Raw genomic sequence first — 13,236 nt, 5'->3', positions numbered from 1 at the left:
ATACTGACACCCGTACAAGTCCGCCACACCAAAGGTCACTGAAAAACTGGTGATACCAAAACCCACACCGTCACGCCAACAGGAATATGCCCACAGTATCACAACCCACGAATGAACGCGGCGGTCTTTCAACCGCGGTAAACCATTGGCGGTACACACCGCTGCACTCAAAATACACACACACTAACAAAACACAACCACATTGGACAATTCAAAATACACACACCTGATACACATACACACACCACACCCACACACCCAATCCAATATAAAGCACACACCCACATCAGCAACAAACCCTTACAACCAGAAATTCGAAAGAAGGCCAGAGAGAGAGACTACCTAACACAACGCCAGCATCCACAGACACACAACACATCCCCTAACACATCACAACAGACACCACTTCACACATCACCCACACCACATCATGGCACCCCAGACACCCCAGGTTTTCAGAGGAGGAGCTCAGGATCATGGTGGAGGAAATCCTCTGGGTAGAGCCACAGCTATTTGGATCACAGGTGCACAGACATCCATTGCAAGGAAGATGGAGCTATGGTGCAGAATTGTCGACAGGGTTAACACAGTGGGACAGCATCCAAGAACACGGGATGACATCAGGAAGAGGTGGAACGACCTACGGGGGAAGGTACATTCCGTGGTATCCAGACACCAGATTGCTGTACAGAGGACTGGCGGTGGATCCCCACCTCCTCCCCCACAACTAGCAACATGGGAGGAGCAAGTCTTGGCAAATATGCATCCTCAGGGCCTGGCAGGAGTAGCAGGAGGACTGGACTCTGGTAAGGCAAATCTTTATGACTTTATCCCTCCCCACCCCACCTGCATGCCATCACACTCCCACCCTCACCCTCACACCCATCACCCCAACAACCCACAGATATCCCACTAAGACAACCCACACATCCCAAAACCAAGCCCTGCATTTAACACCAATGCATGGACACCCATCACCAAAACATGTCCAGTAGAGAGACTCACTCATGCCCCAAAATCACCAATCACACAAGGACCAAGCCAATAATGCAAACACAGGAGTAGAGGGTAACTCAGCCATTGCAGAAGATGGCACACACACATACAATAACCATGCCATTACACCCCAACAGGACCCCTTGTCACGATTCACCCTGGGCTTACCGTCGAGGTTGGTGAGAGGTGGTGAACGACCCCGGTTCCTGCAGGTCCTGCTTTGGCCGAGGTAGGGGCGACCCCTTCCGGTAGCCACGGTGCTGTTTGACAATAGTAAGCCACTACAGTCTGTGCCCTCCAGAAGGAGTCCCAGAGGAAAACCCCCAAAAAAGGGTAAAAAACCTCCAACAGGAACACCCTGAAACAGAAGGAGGACACAAGAACGTTAGGACGGAAGATACTGGAATTCAGGAGTACTGGAGACAAAAGACAGGTCAAGAATAACTGGCTTCTCAAGAGGAAACCAGCCGGAGCGTGACTACCACCACAGGAGTGTTGCAAAGCAATGAGAAAGAAGCTAGATTCCCCTTATATGCCCCTAAACAGGAAGTGAAAAACAGGAAGTAGTAATTCCACCATCTTGGATTGGGGAAAAGGACCTAATTAATAATAGAGAACATGCATCTGAAAAAGAGAAACAATGCATGCAGGGAAGAGAGGAAGTGAACAGCATGCTGGGAAGGGGAAAGGCATGCATAAAACACAATCATGTGCAGGCATCCGGCTTATGCCTGTGTGACCGGTAAGTGGTGTAAGGAGGGGGTACCGGGAATCCCAATGTGTTATTTTGTATTAGCGCGGCAAGCGTGGCAAGGACCGTGACCCGATTCGGGTTCTCCGGTCCTGCCGCATCCGGCCAGGAATCCTCGGCCGTAGAAAAGGGATGCCGCGAGTGCCGCAACCCTTGAATCGAGCCGCCGCTTCCCCCGCGGCCCGCCCGTGGGCCGCCGCGGTCTCCGAGTGTTGCACCGCTGCGGCCCGTGCTTGCGGCCACGGCTCAACACCCCTACCCAACATCACCGGACAAGAGGTGCCAGACATATCCAGTCCCCCCACAGAAGAGGACCACAGTGACGACAGCAGCTCTGCACGCCTGGATCAAGATGACCAGCCCGGCCCATCAGGGACCTCAGGACAGTCGGTTCCCCTGGCACAGTCACAAACCACCACTGAACCTCCCCCTCAGGAAACACCACCAGCACCCACTCAGTGGGCCCATCCCTCTGTCCCCAGGACACGTCAATCAGCAATGTGTCCACCACTACAGGGAACCCATGCAACCCCACTAACACAGGATGATCAGGGACCTGGGGACAGTGGCAGTGGGCACGCAGTTCAGGGGACAGAGGCACAGGAGAATAGGGAAGCTGGGAGGACTGCTGGGTGACAGGGGGAGGACAGGCCCAGGGAACCGACACTCCACGAGGCACTCTCCAACATCATGGGAGCTTACCACCATTCCCAGGAGACCATGGGCACGGTACTGGCCAATTTACAGGAGACCCAGCGGCTGCAAGAGGAACACTACCTGGGGATCAGGGAAGACTTGAAGTCCATCAACACCACCCTGGTCACCATTGCAGCGGTGCTGGAAGACCTTCTCAACACCAGGAGGGACATAGTGGCACACCAACGGGCCCCTGACACTAGCCTGGACGATAAACAGCCCTCCACCTCCGCCGGCGCTAGTGGACAGGAGGCACCGCCACAGTAACAACAAGACACCAGCACCCCACCCCCTGCAGATGGAGAACCACCCTGCAAACAGTCCCTGAGATCCAGGAACAAGACAGAGAACATTGCCAAGACCCCCGCCAGGAAAAAAAGACCCCCCTGAATGTCACCCTTCTGTCCCACTTTGACACCCTGTCCACCTTAAACAGCCATTGCTCCATGCCCTATGCCCCATTGGACAATACACCTGTGAAACAAATAGACTGGACTCTGCCATGGACATTCTCCACCATCAACCCAGCCCATTTTACACCCCCCTCCACTTATTTGCACACAGATAAACACACTTGAATCACTAAACAAGCTGGAGTCAGTCTGTGCTTTCACAAATGTGTAATTGCTAAATCTCTGGAATATAGCAATGTCAATGTACTTGTTCACATACCAATGTAACACAGCTGTAGGCCAGCAGTAAACAGCACAGGGCACAAAGTGGGAGACAGATCTGTGAAATGGAATTCAAAGTAACAAGTCAGGGTCCATACACTGAGTGAAAATGACAGACTTATGCTAGCTCCAACAATAGCATGAGATGTGGGAAGCAGTTACATCTTCTTACCTGTGTCTCACTGGAAGTATTGCATGATGATGTTGTTTCGGTTGTCGACATCTTTTTCTTCTGCCTCCTCTTCTTCACTGTCCACAGGCTCCACAGCTGCCACAAGACCACCATCTGACCCATCCTCCTGCAGAAAAGGCACCTGCCATCGCAAAGCCATGTTGTGCAACATACAGCAGGCCACGATTATCTGGCACACCTTCTTCGGTGAGTAGTATAGGGAGCCACCTGTCAGATGGAGGCACCGGAATCTGGCCTTCAGGAGGGGGAAGGTGCATTCTATAATCCTCCTAGTTCGCCCATGTGTCTCATTGTAGCGTTCCTCTGCTTTTGTCCTGGGATTCCTCACTGGCATCAGTAGCCATGACAGGTTGGGGTAACCAGAGTCACCTGCAAATGTCGAGGGACACACACACCCTAACCCTTAGGGACAACCCCATACTCAGACACCTATGTCAACTGTGTTTGGACCTTGGCCTCACCTATTAGCCACATATGGTGCCTCTGGAGTTGGCCCATCGCATAAGGGTTGCTGCTATTCCTCAAAATGTAAGAATCATGCACTAAGCCAGGATATTTGGCATTCACATGGGAGATGTACCGGTCTGCCAAACACACCATCTGCACATTCATCGAATGGTAGCTTTTCTGGTTTCTGTACACCTGTTCATTCCTGCGGGGGGGGACAAATGCCACATGGGTACCATCAATAGCACCAATGATGATGGGGATATGTCCCAGGGAATAAAAGTCACCTTTCACTGTCGGCAAATCCTCCACCTGAGGGAAAACGATGTAGCTGCACATGTAATTCAGCAGGGCAGACATCACTCTGGACAATACGTTAGAGAACATTGGATGGGACATCCCTGATGTCATGGCCACTGTTGTTTGAAAAGACCCACTGGCCAGGAAATGAAGTACAGACAGAACCTGCACTACAGGGGGGATTCCTGCGGTATGGCGGATAGCTGAAATCAGGTCTGGCTCCAACTGGGCCCACAGTTCCAGGATTGTTGCACAAGCAAGTCTGTATGTGATTATGATGTGTCTCTCTTCCATTGTCGACAGGTCCACCAAGGGTCTGTACACCAGAGGATGCCGCCATCTCATCACCTGCCCCAGCAGACGTGCCCTATGGAGGAGAACAGTGAGCCGAGGGTCATCCAACAAGGAGGTATCACAATGTGTTATTTGCTGAAACGCTGGTAATTCACAATGTGCCGATATCTGTCTGTATTCCCGGTCTAGATAGGTGTGACCATCCCCTGTGGCCCCCTGAAATGGCAGTTGCCTGACCTGTCAGGTGGGACAAGGGGAAATGAGGTAACTGCGCTGGTGTTGTACACCGTTGTGGTGGGCGGTCGAAGACCGCAACGCTATTCAGCATTGGTTAACACTGGGCCCTATGGGTCCCAGGAGCCAATAACGATGTACACCGGCGGTGACGGTATGCACCGCTGCGGATGTGACGGCCATTTTCTATCTGTTCCCTCACTTGATACCTGACCTTCAACAGGAGAGGACCTACACTGCAAGTGATGCTGTGACCTGTGTCTGGAAGTGACAATGGCTACAGTGTCTGGGGAAAGGGCCCCTGCCTTCACTTCGGAGGATTTGGAGATACTGGTGGATGGGGTCTTCCCCCAGTACACGCAACTGGACGGTCCTCCAGACGAACAGGGGACTACACTGTGAGCATGCTGCGTGGGCAATGCCTGTTTAGAGTTGTGTGAATGGAAGATACAAGTGGGGGGGCTGAAGCCTGCATGTGCGGATGGTGAGTGTATATGCGTCAGGGCATGGGTGGGAACTGGTGGGCAATGAGTATGATGGTCTGGATGGGTGAGTACTATCCTTTCCTCCTGTACCTTTCCTCTAGGTCAGCGCCCACCAGAAGAAGGGTATTTGGCGTGCCATCGCCAAGGACATCCGGACCCTGGGGGTCTACCACAGATGGGGCACCCGCTGCCGTAAAAGATTGGAGGACCTGCACCGCTGGAGCAAGAAGACGGCGGAGGCCCAGCTGGGGATGTCCTCCCAATGTGGAAGGGGTGCCCATCGCACCATGACCCCCCTGATGTCCCGGATCCTGGCGGTGGCCTATCTGGAGATGGAAGGGTGCTGAGGGCATCACAGCAGCCACAAGGGGGTGAGTACACTCTCATTAAGCAGACTCTGCATGCATTACGAGGTGTCTGGGTGGGGGAGGTGGGCAGTGGGTTCCCCTAGGCCAGGACGGGCTTGTTAGGCAAGGTCCCTTGTTAGGCACGCTCTGTGGTACCCCAACCCCACTAGTGGTAATAGCCTTCTACACCTAGTCAGGCTCCTGTGACTTCCAGGTGTGCAGCAATTGGGCTTAGGCCTCGTACGCCATGGGTATGTGAATTTGACAGGAACTGTTAGTGCATCACGTAGTGGAGAGGGCTGCTCCCTGTGTGTTGTGTCTGCCAATGGTAGTGGTGTTGCATGCACTGAACATGTTTTTCTTCTGTCTTCCCCCCTTTTTTTGTCTCCCTATTCTTGTGTGCAGTAGCATTATCTGATGGCGGAGCAGTGGCACCGGAGCAGGAGGGAGCTGCAACCCACTTGGCCCTGGGGGGTGAAGCAATGGAGTCGGAAGCCACCAGTGGGACAGAGGGCGAGGGGAGCTCCACGACCGGGACTGAAGCATACACCAGTGACAGCTACTCCTCCTCTTATGGGAGCTCCCTTGCAGTGGTGGGCTCCTCTGTGCCCACCGCATCAACAGGTACAGCCGCCACCCCGCACCAGCACCGCCCTCCCAGCAGCCCCTCATCGTGTGTCCCGTGCCCGCTCACCCAGGAGGGTGGGCATCTCCTTCGCCCCAGGCACCTCAGGCCCTGCCCCAGTCAGCCCTGCTGCCCTCAGTGAGGAGGCTATTGACCTCCTGAGATCCCTCACTGTTGGCCAATCTACCATTTTGAATGCCATCCAGGGTGTTGAGAGGCATTTGCAACAAACAAATGCATACCTGGAGGGCATTCGTTCTGGGCAGGCGGCCCAACAGAGATCATTTCAGGCTCTGGCCTCAGCAGCCATTGCCCTGTGTCCAGCCTACCCCCTCCAACTTCCTCCACCCAGACCCAATCCCCTGTACCTCAGCCTATCCCAAGCACACCATCAGACCAGCATGCACACTCATCAACACACAAGAGTAGACATGGAAAACATAAGCACCACACATCCCACAAGGACTCACACAAGAACCAAACCCATGCAGACAGAGCAACATCCACTGCCTCCACTGTGTCCCCCTCCTCCACGTCCTCCTCCTTCCTCCCTGTCTCGTCTCCACTCACACCTGCATGCACTACATCCTCAGCCACTACCTCCATCACCAGCACGCCCATCACCACACACCGCTCACGTGCAATCACCACCCCCACTAACATGTACACATGCCCAGTGTCCTCTCCCAGTGTGTCTGTGAGCACTCCTCCCAAAGTACACAGATACAGGCACACACACACCCAACAGCCATCCACCTCACAACAGCCTCTGGCACATGCACCTTCACCCAAATTCAGCAAACGTACACATCCTACAACCACCACCTCTTCTTCCACTCCCAAACCCCCTCCATCTTCCCATCACAGTGTGTCTAAAAAACTTTTCCTGGCAAATCTTGACGTCTTCTCCTCACCCCCCCCATCCTTCACCTAGGGCCAGGCTTTCCAGGTCGCAGCCCAGCACCTCAGCCACCAAATCCCCAGGCACAGTGGTGCCAGCAACTGCGGGGTCATTGAGTGTGCCACCCATCAGGGCTGCCAGTGTGCCACGTAGAGAGGGCAAGGACATTCTGCCACCTGCCAAGGTGAAGAAGGTGCCCACATCCCAGAGGGAGAAGCCGCACCTACCAGCCACCAAGGGCTCCCCCAAATCAAAAGGGGACAGTGGCAAGACGCCTGCGGCACCATCAAAGGTGGGGAAGGGACAAAAGCAGAAGAGCAGGTCAGGACAGGGCACGGTGGCACCAACTGAGGGACTAGTGTCACCCCTTCTGTCCACGACTCCACCAACCTGTACGGCGGCGAACACCGCAACGTGCCCCGCCACCAGCACCGCCACCAGCACCGCAACTTGCACCGCCACCTGCACAGCCACTGGCATGTCTGCAGCCTTAGCAACAGTCCCCAGCATCTTCCCCAGAGGGCAGACATCCGAGGCTGCAGGAGACGTCCTGCTGTGTCCCTCAACAGGTGCTGACCCATGCACCACCGCCAGCACTGCCGCCACAGACACCGCGGCAAGCACCGCCACCAGCCTCCCGATGTGCTCGGACAGTGGCACCACCGCTGACATGGCTACCATCCCCAGTCGTCAGTTGTCTGAGGCTGGAGGAGAGTTCCTGGACCCTGCCCAGCTTCCATGAGGCATGACTTCCATCACTGTTTGCACCTGCAGGTGGAAGGCGAAGCCGCAGCAGTGTGGGGTATGTCTCTGCCTCCATGGCGTATCATGCTACCTGTTCCCATGCAATCTCGTGGCACACACACACCCAGGTGAGGGAATGGGACCGGCCACACTGCATTTGGAGCACTCTGGGCACCATGCCCCCTCCAGAACCAGTGGAGAATCACATCCACTACCTCAGTCCTTGGCAGGATGAAGCACTCTGGGCACCAGGTCCCCTCCAGAACCAGTGGAGATCCACTTGAGAGACTGTGGCTTTGCACTCCCCAGGACAAAGCACTGGGAAAACCACCCACTTGAGAGACTTGAGAGACTGTGGCTTTGCACTCCCCAGGATAAAGCAGAGGGCAAACCAACCACTTGAGAGACTGTGGCTTTGCCCTCCCCAGGATAAAGCAGTGGGCAAACCACCCACTCGAGAGACTTCAGAGACTGTGGCTTTGCACTCCCAGGATACAGCAATGGGCATGGAGCCCCCTCAAGCAGCAGTGGCGTTGTGCGTTCATCCGGCTGAGGAGCCCCCCTTCCCTTCCCCGTGAGGTGCCTGTTTATTTTCGATCAGATGCCCCAGCAGTGTTCTCTCTGTTTCGAGTCAGGTATCTTGTGTGGGCTTTGCCCATGCATTTTAGGGCCACTGGTCCACGGACAATGATTGGTACACTATCCAAACTTGTGTAGTTGGTGTACACATTTGTATTTACTGAATTTTGAACTTTCACTATCAGATTTTTCATGATTACAATCATTTCCTTTTGTCCTTGCGTTCTTCCAGTGGGTGAGAGGTGTATATGTAATGTTGCTGCATGTATTTGTGTGTATGTTGTTGTGGGTGAGGGAGGGGGTGGGGGTACTGCGTGTTGCGTGTGTGTGTCACTCTCTTTTTACCTCCCCTGTGTTGTAGGTGCAGTACTCACCATGGTCGTCGACGACGTCTGTCCAGCTCCTGATAGAGCAGGAGGAAGACCAGCAGTGGTAACACCTGTAGTTCGGGCTCCATGGCGTCCTGGTTCCTCGTTGGGTGCCGAGAGGTGAGTGCTTTCCCCTATGTACACTCTTTCCGACGTGCTTTTGAGAGCGTTGGTTGCACCCTGGAAGAGATGGCGGATAGGCCTGTTGTGATACAGTGGGTGGTACTTTGTCCTCCGCCTGTCTGTTGGCAGTTACCGCCGTGGTGTTTGTTTCTACCGCCGTGGCAGTCGGAGTGTTAAAGTGGCTGTCTATGTTGGCGGTTTCCGCCTTGGTCGTGATTTCATTTTTTTTTCTGCCGGCCTGTTGGCGGTATTATCGCCGCTTCAACACTGACCGCCAGGGTTGTAATGAGCGCCTTTGTGTTTGCCTTTGTATGGTGGGAATTTTGAAAATTCTCCCACCAAGTGGGAGCAATCCCAGGTTTTCCAGCCCACGCCAGAGCAGGCATGGAAGCCACTATGGGGGTGATTCTGACCCCGGCGGTACTAGACCGCCGGGGCCAGGGTCGGCGGGAGCACCGCCAACAGGCTGGCGGTGCCCCGCAGGGCATTCTGACCGCGGCGGTTCAGCCGCGGTCAGAAGAGGAAAACCGGCGGTCTCCCGCCGGTTTTCCGCTGCCCTTCTGAATCCTCCATGGCGGCGCAGCTTGCTGTGCCGCCATGGGGATTCAGACACCCCATACCGCCATCCTGTTCCTGGCGGTTCGCCCGCCAGGAACAGGATGGTGGTATGGGGTGTAGTGGGGCCCCTGGGGGCCGCTCCAGTGCCCATGCCAATGGCATGGGCACTGCAGGGGCCCCCGTAAGCGGGCCCCACTTTGAATTTCACTGTCTGCATTGCAGACAGTGAAATTCGCGATGGGTGCAACTGCACCCGTCGCACCTTCCCACTCCGCCGGCTCAATTCTGAGCCGGCGTCCTCGTGGGAAGGGAGTTTCCCACTGGGCTGGCGGGCGGCCTTTTGGCGGTCGCCCGCCAGCCCAGTGGGAAACCCAGAATCACCGCAGCGGTCTAATGACCGCGGAGCGGTGTTCTGGAGGGGGGAACTCTGGCGGGCGGCCTCCGCCGCCCGTCAGAGTTAGAATGACCCCCTATGTCCCTAGGGTAGGCTCCATGGGACATAGGGGGTCATTCTAAGTCTGGCGGGAGGCGGAGGCCGCCCGCCAGACTTCCCCCCTCCAAAATACCGCTCCACGGTCGCAAGACCGCTGAGGGTATTTTGGCTTTTGCACTGGGCTGGCGGGCGACCGCCAAAAGGCCGCCCGCCAGCCCAGTGCAAAAACCCTTCCCACGAGGACGCCGGCTCAGAATTGAGCCGGCGGAGTGGGAAGGTGCGACGGGTGCAGTTGCACCCGTCGCGAATTTCACTGTCTGCAATGCAGACAGTGAAATTCAAAGTGGGGCCCGCTTACGGGGGCCCCTGCAGTGCCCATGCCATTGGCATGGGTACTGCAGGGGCCCCCAGGGGCCCCACGACACTCCATACCGCCATCCTGTTCCTGGCGGGCGAACCGCCAGGAACAGGATGGCAGTATGGGGTGTCTGAATCCCCATGGCGGCGCAGCGAGCTGTGCCGCCATGGAGGATTCAGAAGGGCAGCGGAAAACCGGCGGGAGACCGCCGGTTTTCCTCTTCGGACCGCGGCTGAACCGCCGCGGTCAGAATGCCCTGCGGGGCACCGCCAGCCTGTTGGCGGTGCTCCCGCCGACCCTGGCCCTGGCGGTCTAGTACCGCCGGGGTCAGAATCACCCCCATAGTTAGTTAGCTGGTTCCGGAGGATGGGGTCCCCAGGTCATTAATGGTTCGGGGAGACACACAGCCCCCTCCCTTTTACATAGTTTTGCAGACCAGGGGATGGGATTCCCAGGACCTTTAGAGCTCAGGGAGAGGGGCTGCACAGCTCCTCTCCCCTTAATAAATATATTGGGGATGATGTTCCTGAGCCCGAAAGTGGCCTTGCGAGGGGGTCTACTTGCACAACCTCCCCCTCACAAAGATGTGAAGCCTTGGGAATGCAGTCCCTGGAGCCAAAACAGATATGGAGGTGGGTTGCGTGTCTCCTCCACTAAAAAATACATCAGCCCCGGGGAGCAGGGTCTCTCGGGCTGAAATCATGAGCCTCCACCAAAAAAAGATGTTGGGCCCTGGGGGATGGGGTGCCCAGGACCACAATTGACCAGGAGAAGGGCCCCATGCTCCCCTCCCCATAAAATAAACCTCTTATCCTTCTCAGGCCCAGACCCACCCCAGGGGGTGTTGTTGCCACGGTTTCTCATTTTTGTAGCAAAATGTTTTTTTAAAACTCTGGACTAAGTCACAAGTCCTAAGATGGCTGGCACCACTTCCTCTTTTGTAAAGTTTTGTAGAGATTCATCAAGTGGCGCGAAAGTTATTAGCAACACAAAGAATGCATTTCCTAAGGAACCATATAAATGTTACATTTAAAAAATGTTGAAATAAAATACATATAATAATAAATACAAATAAAACAAAAATGATTCATTGCTTTTAATGTTGTTTATATTTTAGTGGGCTTATGAGTGGGTGATGTTCCTTTAAAAACACCTCACTCTAGTTGCCACATCATATTATAGAACTTCAGTGTATCATTCCCTATGTGCAATGACAGTAAAAAGGGTACAGAAGGCACAAAGACTTGTTAAGGGAAGCTCCTCAGACTAATCCAGGAACACTCCTATTCTGAGAGAGAGAGATAGAGCATAGCAAATTCACGGAGTAAAGTAAATATCTGTGTGTGATGTTAATGTTCACATATCTGTGTGCAGAAAATAACATCATTACATGCTGGGTGGAGAAGCTGAGGAAGGATGTGAATCACTGACATGTGGCTGCTAGACGTGTCTCTCCTGTTATTTTTCATGTATCCACATATCTTTTGCCCTTGTCATGCACTTTGAATGAGCTGTTTCCAAACCAATGGATTGTTGTCTGGAGCACTATGGTGATGAAGTTTCATCACTCCTGCGGGACCCAGATACTCAGGTTAGTGACAAAACGATACCATGAATACATTGATATGTTTGGAAACAAATGATTTGGCCATAGTATTCATCCTGATTTGCCTCTATTAGGTTCAAACACATTGGAAACTGATTTCAATAATTTCCAACATCATCTATGTATATTTTCAGTAATTATTTGTCTTCATCATAAGAAGTGTGCAAATGCTCGGAGCCCATCCTAATTATGAAATTGTGGTATTTATTAACTTAAATCCCACAGGAACACATCTATTTACTCATGAGGTATCTCTAATCTTGCTGAGGAAACATTAGTATCTGTTACATATAAATAGTGTGTTTTTGCTAGGGGAAATGGAAACATGTCTTTGTAACACAATATTTTCTCCTCAGAGCTCCTGCGGAGCAGAATGTTGGCTTTCCAGTGTGCTTTGAACTTTCTTGCGTAACATTGGAATGAAATCATTTATTGGTCTTACTGCGCCCTGTGTTTTGAGATATTTAAGTTCAGCCCAGCTAATTACATTTTGATTTAACGAAAGCTGTGGGTTGTAGCATAATGTTTCATATAATCTTGTCAGAGAGTTGTCTATGTACTGTTTTGCCATACTGTGACTGCAGCACCTTCACATTTAATGGATGATCACTCCACTCACTTGTTTCTGAATCCTATCTGGCTGGTATTAGGGCTCTGTGCCCGGCAATGCTACTAATCAGTGCTTTATTGTGTTTGATATTGCTCTAAAATGGTATTGGCAAAATGGGGTTCACCCAACTGTTCAATTTATCTGCTCTGTATGGCCATTATAGATGGTGAAAAGAATGCATCTACAGCATGGAAGTTATTGACACATGTTGGAAAACATATATAACTGTCAGAAGCACTACTGTGCTGTGGGTGGGCTGCAGTTTAAATGCATTGCAGTGACTCATAGCAAAGTGTCTTCAACTGAGATGGAAAGCTGTTTTTATATGTTTGCAAGAAATGCTGAAAGAGTGGTTTGTAAGCCCATTTGGCAGCGTGCTCATAAACAAATACCAGACATGCTACACAGAAAGGTTATTGTGCTCTCACAGTGAAATAATAATAAGTTATTCTAGACTTTTCCTCTAACAGGTCTTGATGGAATTAAAATCTTGTTTCTTATCTCAACATAAGAAAATGTTACAAAAATAGCTTGAGATTTTTTGTTACTTAATTTTCAAAATCGTATGTGATGCTGAAATCAATTTTATAAAAATATACTTTGTGATGCCTGACCCATATATGGCCTAAACCCAGTTTTTCCACTGAGCCCCTCCAGGGTTAGGATACATTTATTTGGAAGCAAGAGTAAACATTTCATGCGCAGAGGGCAATAGTCTGCCCCTGAGGCCTAAAAGGGCAGATGGATGTTAACTGTTGGCCACTTAGCATTGATTAGTTCTCTGGGAATTGATGGGAACAGAATGTAGAACAAACTGTGGTTTTAGCACTATCTATTTTGACTTGGCAATGCAAAGCAGGACTTCTCCTATTAATCCTTTCAACTATCCTAGACAATCGGGACATAGACACAAT

The sequence above is a fragment of the Pleurodeles waltl genome, chromosome 2_1 (genome assembly GCF_031143425.1).
Source record: "Pleurodeles waltl isolate 20211129_DDA chromosome 2_1, aPleWal1.hap1.20221129, whole genome shotgun sequence".
In the NCBI taxonomy this organism is placed as follows: domain Eukaryota; kingdom Metazoa; phylum Chordata; class Amphibia; order Caudata; family Salamandridae; genus Pleurodeles; species Pleurodeles waltl.
This window is presented reverse-complemented; position numbering follows the sequence as displayed.